This window comes from Trichomycterus rosablanca, chromosome 2 (assembly GCF_030014385.1).
Source record: "Trichomycterus rosablanca isolate fTriRos1 chromosome 2, fTriRos1.hap1, whole genome shotgun sequence".
NCBI classification, from domain to species: Eukaryota; Metazoa; Chordata; class Actinopteri; order Siluriformes; family Trichomycteridae; genus Trichomycterus; species Trichomycterus rosablanca.
Window position 1 is genome coordinate 52,455,940 of NC_085989.1, and position 13,588 is coordinate 52,469,527.

Sequence of the window (13,588 nt, forward strand, 5' to 3'; positions counted from 1 at the left end):
TAAATGTGTGACATTATATAAACGTTAATTTAACTTTTTTTTAAAGGAGTATGTGTGTGATATTCTTTAGACGCATATTAGGAAACATTATTTATATATATATGGTTAACTGTTTTATGTTGATTTGAAGAGATCATTAGATGCACCACTGTAAGACTGAATTCATTATAAAAACTGCATTAAAAACTGCGGTTATCAGAACCCATCCATACAGAACAAATATTACATTACACATCATTCAGTTAAATGACTTCATAGCCTTTTATTATGTTTATTCTGCACAAACCTCTCTTCTTTACACAGCACATCAGTCTCTATCTACGGACAGTCGGACACCTCGTTCTGCACATGCGCACATCCACACTGGACCTGAGATCCTTATTTTAACCCACCGTCTCTGTCTCCACACAGAACTTTAAGTGAAATACAAATGTCGTGTTTTCAGTTCTTTTATTCTGAAACATGAGTCTAACAAAGTACGGGCTTGTGCATTTATTTGAAGATGAAATTCCTGCCACATGTGTTATTGAGTCAGAGCTCATTGAAGGTCAAACGAATCTGACAAGATCTCATCGACGGCTAAACTGTTGTCGTCAACTTAAAGTGAGAAATGAAAAAAAGACGCTTGTTAAGCGCTGTTGTACCAAGAGACTGTAAGAAAAGTGCTCTTCCCAAGTAAAGGATTAAATCTGACCCGTCAAACCAGCTACTGATTCACAATCAGAGCCATAACAGGTACGTTTATATCACCTCACATTAGAATGATTAAGCAATATGGTACAAGTGAGAGTGGTGATGCATCCTTGATAATATGGGTGAGCAAGAACAACATCTGGTTATCTGGACTGTACTCTGCTTTTTAATGTGACATATATCCTACATTTGTCTGAACAGTTTATAATCCTAAACTAACGTTTATGCACAAAACAAAAATGCTTCACTTCACATGTAGGGTTGCACCTAACTATTATTTCCTAATCAATCTGGTGATTATGTTTATGATTAATTGATTAGTTGGATTATTTAAAATACAAAAACAGAAACAATATTTACAAAACAAACAATACTTAAATAAAACATCCACAACACTAGTATGATTTCACTTCTTAATTTTGTGTAATTAAGCTGGCTGTTTAATTATTTTATGGCATATTAAATACTGCCATGTACCTCATGAAATAATGCTATTTTATAATTTTCACTGTAAAAGACTAACACATACGAGTAATTCCAATATTAAAAAAGAACCTCAGGCACCTCTTACACATTAAAGAATTATAAATTAAAAACTGCAACAGAACTATAAGGAAGCTTTATATTTTAGCTGTTCAGAATGACTTGGTTACAGTGTAAAATATTTTACATGTACTGATAAATATGCAGAAATACTTAATAAATCTCTTTGTTTACTTTGCAGGTGGAGAATGCAGAGACGCCCTCAATTACTACCTGACTTTATTTGTTTATTCCCCATTTTCCATTGATTCATTTAAATTAATTGCTTGACGATAATAATAATAATAACATATAATAAATACAATATATTCTAACTGATTTTTACCTCAGTTTATAAGGGATAGAAAAATTGAGGGATTGTTCTTTTTTATTTTTCATTTATTCAATTAAATTTGATTGATGATATAAAACAATTTTAAAATAAATATGTTTGCATTGATTTAGCTTCCGTTTATGTCAGTATTATCACATGAACTGTTTGAATTAGACCATCATAGCAAATGTTATCAGAGTTATGCAGATTTTTTTGAATTAAAGATAATGTCTGAGGGGGTTGGGGGTTTCAAGACCAGGGCTCTCAAGTTTTCAGGTTTGCAGGTGTGCGGTAAACACAATTTGCCTCAGTGGTGGTTATTCTGTCCCTCTCTGTGTGTTTGTGTTTATGAGTGATGTTGTGTGTTGTAAGTAGGGGTGGGTTTATAAAATAGATTTTTCGATTCGAATCGATCTGTATTTGAACAATCCGATATCAATTCATATAAACGCGAGATCGATCTTGAACATGAACCCCTTTTTACTGTGTAAAAAGCTCGCCTGTGATTCCAGTTGGTGATGGATGGTGTAGTGTAAAACCCCCCATCGCCTATGAGCAGAGGCGATTTAACCTGCCTGTGGGCCCAGGGGCTACGGCTGGTTGTGGGCCCCCACATATAGTTTTTATTTGTACAAAATCAGTACACAACGCAAGAGAACAGAGTTCCTTCCGAACTGATATAGCCATGTTAACAAAACCATAGTAAGGACAGAAAACAAAGCGATAGCACACAGACAACAATCAACAGCTCAAAACGTTAAATGCAGATTCAATAAAATAATATGGATGTAAATATGAAATCAGGAAGAGTACCCAGGTCTACAGTCTGAAGACTGAACAGTGCCGTTCTAACATAAAAAATAGAAAACCTCTGAGCCTATACCTTTAGAAGTCTTTTCTTCTACTTTTCTGGAATGAAAAGTTTCTAATAATGTCCTTGAAATCCAAATTTCTCAAAATGTCACTCTCAATAGACATCAGAGTCAAGTGGCTCACTCTTACTTGGTGCATAGCAGATCGCAGTTTATTTTTAACTATTGAAAGTTTGGAAAAAGACCCAGATAGCATACGGATGTGGGCCACTTCTGGCAACGTTACGGCACTGCCGGCTCACTGCCGGTGTTCTGTCGATTTATCCTACCCATCGATTTGTCCTACCGAGCATGCGCACATCAGTTTTTGACTCGATGCGGGGAACGCCTATAATTCTGTGCTACCTTTGCCTATTTTATTTCTTGTAGCGGTTAGTAACGTGTGGTTTCGTTTTAATTCTTTAAAAAGTTTAAAGTTTAAGTGTATGTAATGCCGTTATTGTGTGACTTAAAAAAAAAAGCTATATAAAAATATGCAAAGTGCTCAAATTAGCTCTACTTGATTGATTACAGTTGAATAACTGTTTATCTAATAACGCTGTATTAATGTTTTATTTAACCATGGTAATTTGATAATATGTACTGTTAAGGTTGTGTAAAGTTTAAAGTTGAGTTTAAAGTTAATTACTGAAGGAATATGTTGAGCATTTATTACGTGTTTTATGAACTTAGCTATTGGTATGTGTAAAACTATTTTGTTGCTGCTCCCTTGTCAGTTCAGTTCTAATTATTTGAGATTAAGATATCCCTCATAGAGGGTTAGAATATTATTTACTACAAAATGTTTTGTATTTATATTACAGTACAGATCTGTAATATACAGTATATATATACTGTATATATATATACAGTGTATCACAAAAGTGAGTACACCCCTCACATTTCTGCAAATATTTCATTATATCTTTTCATGGGACAACACTATAGACATGAAACTTGGATATAACTTAGAGTAGTCAGTGTACAGCTTGTATAGCAGTGTAGATTTACTGTCTTCTGAAAATAACTCAACACACAGCCATTAATGTCTAAATAGCTGGCAACATAAGTGAGTACACCCCACAGTGAACATGTCTAAATTGTGTCCAAATTGTGCCCAAATGTGTCGTTGTCCCTCCCTGGTGTCATGTGTCAAGGTCCCAGGTGTAAATGGGGAGCAGGGCTGTTAAATTTGGTGTTTTGGGTACAATTCTCTCATACTGGCCACTGGATATTCAACATGGCACCTCATGGCAAAGAACTCTCTGAGGATGTGAGAAATAGAATTGTTGCTCTCCACAAAGATGGCCTGGGCTATAAGAAGATTGCTAACACCCTGAAACTGAGCTACAGCATGGTGGCCAAGGTCATACAGCGGTTTTCCAGGACAGGTTCCACTCGGAACAGTCTTCGCCAGGGTCGACCAAAGAAGTTGAGTCCACGTGTTCGGCGTCATATCCAGAGGTTGGCTTTAAAAAATAGACACATGAGTGCTGCCAGCATTGCTGCAGAGGTTGAAGACGTGGGAGGTCAGCCTGTCAGTGCTCAGACCATACGCCGCACACTGCATCAACTCGGTCTGCATGGTCGTCATCCCAGAAGGAAGCTGACGCACAAGAAAGCCCGCAAACAGTTTGCTGAAAACAAGCAGTCCAAGAACATGGATTACTGGAATGCCCTGTGGTCTGATGAGACCAAGATAAACTTGTTTGGCTCAGATGGTGTCCAGCATGTGTGGCGGCACCCTGGTGAGAAGTACCAAGACAACTGTATCTTGCCTACAGTCAAGCATGGTGGTGGTAGCATCATGGTCTTGGGCTGCATGAGTGCTGCTGGCACTGGGGAGCTGCAGTTCATTGAGGGAAACATGAATTCCAACATGTACTGTGACATTCTGAAACAGAGCATGATCCCCTCCCTTCGAAAACTGGGCCTCATGGCAGTTTTCCAACAGGATAACGACCCCAAACACAACCTCCAAGATGACAACTGCCTTGCTGAGGAAGCTGAAGGTAAAGGTGATGGACTAAACCCAATTGAGCACCTGTGGTGCATCCTCAAGTGGAAGGTGGAGGAGTTTAAGGTGTCTAACATCCACCAGCTCCGTGATGTCATCATGGAGGAGTGGAAGAGGATTCCAGTAGCAACCTGTGCAGCTCTGGTGAATTCCATGCCCAGGAGGGTTAAGGCAGTGCTGGATAATAATGGTGGTCACACAAAATATTGACACTTTGGGCACAATTTGGACATGTTCACTGTGGGGTGTACTCACTTATGTTGCCAGCCATTTAGACATTAATGGCTGTGTGTTGAGTTATTTTCAGAAGACAGTAAATCTACACTGCTATACAAGTTGTACACTGACTACTCTAAGTTATATAATAATAATAATAATAATACATTTTATTTATATAGCGCTTTTCAAGATACTCAAAGACGCTTTACATAAGACAAATAATCAAAACAAATACGTACATACACCATACAAATCATAGTACAAAATCAAAATAGTACATCAACATCAAGAATAATTAAGATAAAAACAAAGATTAAGATTATTATATCCAAGTTTTATTTCTATAGTGTTGTCCCATGAAAAGATATAATGAAATATTTGCAGAAATGTGAGGGGTGTACTCACTTTTGTGATACACTGTATATATATATATATATATATATATACTGTATATATATATATATATATATATATTAGGGCTGTCGAAGTTAACGCGATAATAACGCATTAACGCAATCTCAATTTAACGCGATTAAAAATAATAGTGCCGTTAACGCAGATTCTAGTTCATGTTGAGACTTGACTGGTAGAACAAACGTTTTAATGTCGGACTTGCCACCGTTGTTCATTTGCGGTTTGTTAAAATAATATAACTGAGCGTCGTAGGGATGCACTTGCATAATAAAGAAATAAATACACGGTATATTCACAAGTTGTCGGGAGCAAAACACTTTATTAACAATCTGTTACGGCACTGAATACCGGAGTCAAGCACGCTAGTCCATGAACTATGGAAGCCCCAAAAGGGTCAAAACACACTCACTTCGTGTAGAAACGTCCACTTTTCACATTTCACTTAAAATACCTTGTTTTCTATAACATTTACACAGATTTTATTTAATGCGATTAATCGCGATTAACTATATGAAATTCTGAGATTAATCGCGATTAAAAATTTTAATCGTTTGACAGCCCTAATATATATATATATATATATATATATATACATATATATATATATATATATATATATACTGTATATATAGTATATATATATATAATGTGTATAATATAGTGTGTATAATATATATTATACACACTATATTGCCAAAAGAACTCGCTAGCCTGCCTTCACACGCATGTGAACTTAAGTTCATCCTGAAAAACTTACCATATAGAAGCACTTTGTAGTTTTACAATTACTGACTGTAGTCCATCTCTTTCTCTACATGCTTTGTTGGCCTCTTTAATGCTGTTCTTCAATGGTCAGGACCACCACAGAGCAGGTATTATTTAGGTGGTGGATCATTCTCAGCACTGCAGTAACACTGACATGGTGGTGGTGTGTTAGTGTGTGTTGTGCTGGTATAAGTGGATCAGACACAGCAGTGCTGCTGGAGTTTTAAAATACCGTGTCCACTCACTGTCCACTCTATTAGACACTCCTACCTAGTTGGTCCACCTTGTAGATGTAAAGTCAGAGATGATCGCTCATCTATTGCTGCTGTTTGAGTCTGGGATCTTCTAGACCTTCATCAGTGGTCACAGGATGCTGCCCACGGGGCGCTGTTGGCTGGATGTTTTTGGTTGTTGGACGATTATCAGTCCAGCAGTGACAGTGAGGTGTTTAAAAACTCCAACAGCGCTGCTGTGTCCGATCCACTCATACCAGCACAACACACACTAACACACCACCACCATGTCAGTGTCACTGCAGTGCTGAGAATGATCCACCACCCAAATAATACCTGCTCTGTGGTGGTCCTGTGGGGGTCCTGACCATTGAAGAACAGGGTGAAAGCAGGTTAAAAAGTATGTAGAAGCAGCAGTTAACACTATTTGCTCCCACCAAATTAAGACTGTGAGCTGTGCATTTCATAGCCCTCGTGCTTAGATATGCGTACATTTGCATGCTTCCAGTCACTGTAACCTTGACAAAATGGGTTTGAACGTCCAGTCGTTTCCCCAAAAATCTTGCATGCAAAACAAAAAACCCTCCCTTGAGAGGGAGAGTAACACAGCCACTCTCTGGGTTGACATTCACCATTGCTTAATTTGCGACTGAAGAAAATTTTAGAAAAAAATCTCCTTTGATGCTTATATTGACGCTCAGAATCAGAGAAATCAGCATCTCTGTTCTGACAACATTCTGGCCCTTTTTTGGCCCAGTAAACACGAACACTGTTGTCTACGCCATCGACCTGGATCTGTGCTGAAAGGCTCATAATCAGCGCTAATGTCTGCGCTGCTGCTGGGCTGCTCAGGAGTTGGCAGCACCAAGGCAATGCTGTCTTCTGCTGCCACCATAACAGGAGATGTAGTGGACGTAAGCCTGGTTCTGGTTGACAGAGGCATCTGTGTTGAGGTGCTAGTCCCATCCTCTGTCTCACAAGCCAGTTCTTTTGGCTCCTCTGTGCTAGCCTCCGTTCGACTTACTACATCTTGCAAGCCATGGCTATTGGGGCTCACGGGCTGGTTAACTGACCTTGAATGCTCAGAATGTGATGGTCTTTCATCAACTCCTGTTCTCGTGCTTCTTTTTCTTTTTGGGCTTTTCTTTTTTGCGCCCCACTCTCGTACTTTCTAAGCTCCGACATTTTGATAACGCGCTAGCTAGCTCTAACGTTCAGTTACTTAACTGAAACCACCAATCAGAATTAATTACAGCAGCTCATTAGAGTTTATCTGGCCAATCAACAGTCAGAAATATGAATAACGTGTAAATGATTTACAAAGTCATTGGTTTGTAAGCTTCCCCGTTCTTGTTAACCAAAATAACTAACTAGGGCAATATTTATTGTTAGGCTATAATTCTGTATATTATTGCTTTTTAAATGACAAAGATGAGACAGCTTTAAGACATATCAAATGTGTGTTTAATTTTAAATACAGAACAGAGCAGGAATGCGCAATAAGAATGCACGTCTTTTCTCTATTACAAAAAGGTTTAAATTTAGCTTCTAGCCTAGGCTAGATATACACTGTGAAACGAAAAAAAGCAAATTGTTTAGGCTAAATATTTTAAGTGCACATCTAATCAAAATATAAAGTAAAAAAAAACAACAAAACAAACGTTTAGTTTAGAATAAAGAATAAAGTCTATAAGACTTTAAACCTGCGTTATCATGTCCTTGTTGAGTGCTAGAAAAACCAACATGTTCTTTATGTTCATGTAAAACTCTCTGATGGTGTGCTGGTTGCACAAATACACATGTTCTGTACTTGCATGCGACTTTAGAGAGCAGAGGATATCTAGCCTGGTGGCGCATTAAAAATTCACTGAAATTAGCCACTATTAACCATCTATTTAGCAGGTATAATTAACATAATAATATATACTACATTTTAAGGTATTATTCGTTTCAATACATTTTTATTCAACGAAAAAATACATTTAAATCATTCCAGCAAGCCAGCAAGAGAATATTTGCAGGCTGCAATGCCATATTAACTGTCATTAAGTGTTTTAGTACGCCAAGGCTGTTTAAATATAGTCTAAATTACAAGTATTTTATTGAGTGCGAATAGTCAACTTTTTTTTAATTTAACATTTATTACACCCGAATGTAAGCGTAAAACAAGATGGACCCTGCAAAAAAAAGAAAGAAAGAAAAAACGTGAACATCGCGTTTGAGGCGGTTGACGGATGCCCTGCGGTTGGTCTTATAGCGCGTTATTGCAAAATTGCGGCTACCGCAACAGCCCTATAACTAAATAATAAAAAAAAAAAACAGCCAATCGGGGGCCCCCAATTATACGGGGCCCCTGGGCTGAAGTCCAGGTAAGCCCGTGCATTAAATCGCCCCTGGGTGCAGTAGATGGCGCTTGGAAACAGATTTGAGAATAAAAGCCTTTTGAAAGCAGAGACTGAACGGTCTACTGAATAAATACACATTTATTTGATTCCTCTTTTAAAGGATGATTATTTTAGGGAAAAAAACAGATCTTAGATGTCAATACTGTGAAATAAGCATATGGGAGAATTTCTTAAATTAAAGTAAATCACTGATAATTACATTTGATTTCCAATCACTTGCAATGCCTGTTTAAGTCAAAGCTCCTGATTCTCAGTGTTTCACATGACAGTGATTTATATACAGAGTAAGAGACGAAAATCCTGAAAAAACTGGCATTATATATCCTCGATAACATTTTACTGTATTTATTTTATGATACATCACTGTCAGATGTGTGTAATGTCAGATATATGGTCAGTGTAATGGAAGTATGGTTGCCAGACATCTATTTAAGTCATCTCACAGATGGCAACAACAATGCGCTTCAATAACCAAAACTAAAACATATTAACTACTTTGGGATCAGTTACATACCTGAAGCAAACATTAAGAAAATTTATTCATTTTTAATGTATATTTAAAATTTAATATAATCCATTGTCATTTTATTTTTCACTGTCATTTATCAAACTCACATTTTATTGCAGACTTGGCAACCCTGAATATTTGGAGACACTCCCACATGCAGTGACAATGAGCTACTATTGGATATATTGGAGTCATTTGAATCAAATTTTTTTTACTATCAAAAAATTAATTCTTACTAGTAAATGTTTTTCAAAAATTTAATGATTTAATTATATCAAAAATTTAATTCTTGATATCAAGAATTAAGTTTTTACTAGTAAGAATTTAATTCTTGATATAAAAAATTAAATTCTTACCAGTAAGAATACATTTTTTTCTAGTAAGAATTAAATTTTTGATATCATAAATTGAATTCCTGATATCAAGAAAAAGAGGATTAAAAGCTAAAACGGCTTGCCATATTGATTGGATTTAAAGGCGGGACTAACTTGGGTTGTGCTTTTCTTAAAGAGAGAACATCATGAATCACATGTACTGCAAGCCATTGTAAACAAAACAGTAAAGGTTGTACATTACAGATTCATCAGCATACTCGAGCATTTACATTAAATAATAAACATGTTTAAAAACTGCAGACTGAAAATACATCTAACCCTTAAATCTGTGCTCTATCACGTAATCTACATATCAGTGTTAAACCACATTTCTTTTGTAATGCAGACGTGTTAATAATGTATGGACTGACATGTATGAAAGCTGTAAAATGTAACATCACTTCATTACTGCATCCCAACTTTCTCACATCTACACTTTACAAAGTACAACTACACTGATGAACAACTTTCTAATGGAGTTTCTCTGCTCCAACTTCAAATGTGCAACAGTCCAGATCCAGTAGATGGCACTTGGAAACCAGAGACTGAACGGTCTACTAAATAAATACACATTTATTTGATTCCTCAATTACTGATAATTACATTTGATTTCCAATCACTTTCAATGCGAAAATCACTGTCAGATGTGTGTAATGCAGGTCTATGGTCAGTGTAATGGAAGTATGGTTGCCAGACATCTATGTAAGTCATCACACAGATGGTAACAACAAAAGCGCTTCAATAACCAAAACTAAAAAATATGAACTACAGCTAATCACTTTAAGCAAACATTAAGAAAATGTATTAAATTTAATATACTCCATTGTCATTTTATGTATCACTGTCATTTATCAAACTCACATTTTATTGCAGACTTGGCAACCCTGAATATTTGGAGACGCTACCACATGCAGTGACAACGAGATATTAAAAATTTATTTTTTACTAGTAAGAATTTAATTATTGATGTCAAAAACTGAATTCCTGATATTAAGACAAAGACGATTAAAAGCTAAAACAGCTTGCCGTATGCCTTACATTTAATTACAATTTTAACTACTAGTAAGAATTCAATTCCTGATATCAAAAACTAAATTTTTACTAGTAAGAATATAATTCTTGATATCAAGAAAAAGAGGATTAAAAGCTAAAACAGCCATACTTGAGAGCCCTGTTCAAGACAGAGGGATTAACATTATCTGTAGTTATGTTATAAGTATGTTAAAGTAACATTTAATAAATCATTAAAAATGTTTTGGGTATGTTCTTTACGTTCTGAGAACATCAGGAAAACTGGACAGAATAACGTTGAGGGAACATTCCATTGCAACGTTCCCACAACCAAAATACAACGTTTGGGGAACATTCTCAGAACGTAAGTTTGTTAGCTGGGTCAAATCCTCAGTGCTATTTTATGATGAACCTTGGTTTTATTATGAATTAGAATGTAGTTAAAATAAAAATAAAGTGTAATAAATGAATAATAAAAAGACTTACAGACTCACTTCAGTACGAGCGCGTTCACTTCTTCTTCTTCTTGTTTGAACTGAGCTGGTTGATCTCAGTGTTGCAGCTTCTCAGTAAGGAAAGCAGCTATTGGCTGTCCTAGAAGCAGCTAAGTGACGTCATCGTTTAATTTGCATAATAGTTACCACATGTTGATAGATCTATATATTATTATAAACTATAGGTAGCAAATATCAATAGATCCATTCATCTGTATCTCAGACATTTATCTCACATGTGTTATTAAATGTAGTTTAATATGAGCCAGTATATAAAACATTCAGTAGTAAATAATATACTGACCCTCTATGAGGAAAATCTTCTAAGGTTTTGCCTCTGTGATTTATTAAACCCTGTTGGATAAGATCCCAGTGAGAAATCTATAGATCACACAGATCTTCTCTATAGCTACAAAAACATGGAGTAAAGAACAAATAATTAGAACTGAACTAACAAGAGAAAAGAAACAAAATAGTTTTACTAATACAAACAGCTCAGTACAAGATACTGTAATAAATGCTCAACATATTCACTCAGTAATGAACTTTATTAGACACAAACTTTACTGTACCAGCTGAACTGCTGAAAAACTGAGATATAACCGAATACATTTTGTGTTGTCATAATGTTAAGGTCGCTGATAGTTATTTAAAAATGTTTGGCTTTTCTAGATGTTTGAAAAACGCTCTAAAATCCCTGAACACATGTATAAACCTGGTTAAATTAAACATTAACACATAGCATTAGATAAACAACTGTTTTTTTAACTGTATGCAATCACGTACAGCTCATTTGAGCACCTTGCATAGTTCTGAAATATAATTAAAAACAACTCATAATATGAAACAACACATAATAACGGCATTACATACACTTCAACTTTTAAACAATTTTTAAAGGAATTAAAACTAAAACCACACATTACTAACAGCTAGCAGAAATAAATTAGGTTAAAGGTAGCGCAGAATTAGAGGCGTTCCACTCAACGAGTCAAAAACAGATGTGCGCATGCTCGGTAGGACAAATCGATGGGTACTTATAGTAAGATAAATCAACAAAACAACGGCAGCACCCGCTGCTCTCCGAGGACAGTAACTGTAGAACGATGTTTAATTTCACGTTCGAGTCTCTGAAAGTCTCCAGTAACACCAGAAAAAGTCGCTAGATTTTTTCGCTAGTTGCTGTTTATTAAAAAAAAAAAAAGTTGCTAGAGGCGTCTGAAAACTCGCTAAGTTGGCAACACTGGTTGATCTACAACGTTTAGGTTTATTCTCACCCCTACTGGACAGCAGTGTAACATCAGCACCACATTCATTCAGTCTGTCATCCCAGTAACATCTGACCAGAGTTGCAGTTCTACACCAGAGCAGTTTCACTTGTGTCTTAGTGAGTGTTAGACAGATCTTATTGGTGTTTTTATTACATTTGTATTCTTACCCAGATTGCAGAGGACTGTTCATGATCTGCTTTTTCAACTGCAGATCAGCATATCACATCAGCGCCTCTGGATGAACGGGCCTTCCCAGATGAATGGAAACTCTTATCAGAATCAGAATCTTTATTATTCACCATGTACCAGATGTACAAGGAATTTCTTTTAGTGCAGGTGTCAACATAGATACATCAAGTTAAATAATAGAAAAGGAACAATATAAATAAACGTATAATAAACAATAAACAGTAGTTAATGCTCTCACTCTTGGTCTCCGCTGAGGTGAGAACCTCTGGAAAAACGAGTGATCAGGGTGTGAAGAGTCAGCCATGATCGTCCCTGCCCTCTTTCTCATCCTAGAGGAGTTCACATCTTCAAGGGTGGAAAAACGACAGCCGATGATTTTCTCTACGCTGTAGCTTGTGCTTGGTGTGCAGAGACGCTGAGACAAACCAGGCGGTGATGGTGTTTTATATAGTTTATTCTTAATAAACATGTTTCAAAGATGTCATTTGTAATAAAATTTTACTTTTAATGTTACAAATAATTAATTGTTAGGTTTTGTTAAATGCATTTTAACCCAGCTGTCTATAACTGGTTAGCAGAATTGTCTAGTTTAGCCAAAACACGAGGTTAGTAGCTATAAACATGGTGTTGGATTACTATCAGACTGAGTGAATCATTCAGGTAATTTACTCAAAAGTATTTAAAGTTTTAACAGCATTGACAATGAACTAAACTGAGCAGTGGAGAGCATGACTGGCCTGGGCTAATTTAGTGCTTATTTATAGGGGAACGGCTGTAAGAGGATCCAGTGTGTATTTAGAACAGAGGAAACGATCAGTTTAAGAAAGCAGCAGTAACAGCGCTCAGAATCTTTGCTGTGGTTGTTGGTCCACTTTGTCTGAAGTCTCGCTGTATGTAGCAGAGAACCTGAACACAGTGACTGATCCTAAACACAGAAGCAAACCACCAAACACAGACTCACTCAACACAGCCTGACCACAGAGACGGTCACTATAAGAAACACTGTAACTTAATACGGTCACACCAATAAAGCTTATTAAAGTTTATTCACTAAAATGTTCAGTCTAGTTACAGCTCTGCTCACAGCTACATGATCTACTCTCCTTTCTATGCTGGGGGTCTCTGTTAGAAGGTATTTCTACCAAAACATTGGTGTAGCAACTTTGCTGTGAAGAAATACAAATAACCAAAATAACAAATAGTTGAGAAAGAATGAAGAGAAGAAATAAAATAAGCACAGTGTTTATTTCAATACAGACAGTATAAATATAAGAACACACATTTTTAA

General features: G+C 36.3%; 1 pseudogene; it reads right to left on the reverse strand.

Annotated features, from left to right (window-relative positions):
• LOC134334881 (uncharacterized) overlaps positions 1 to 13,588 on the reverse strand; it is a 169,036-nt pseudogene that overhangs the window by 44,484 nt on the left and 110,964 nt on the right.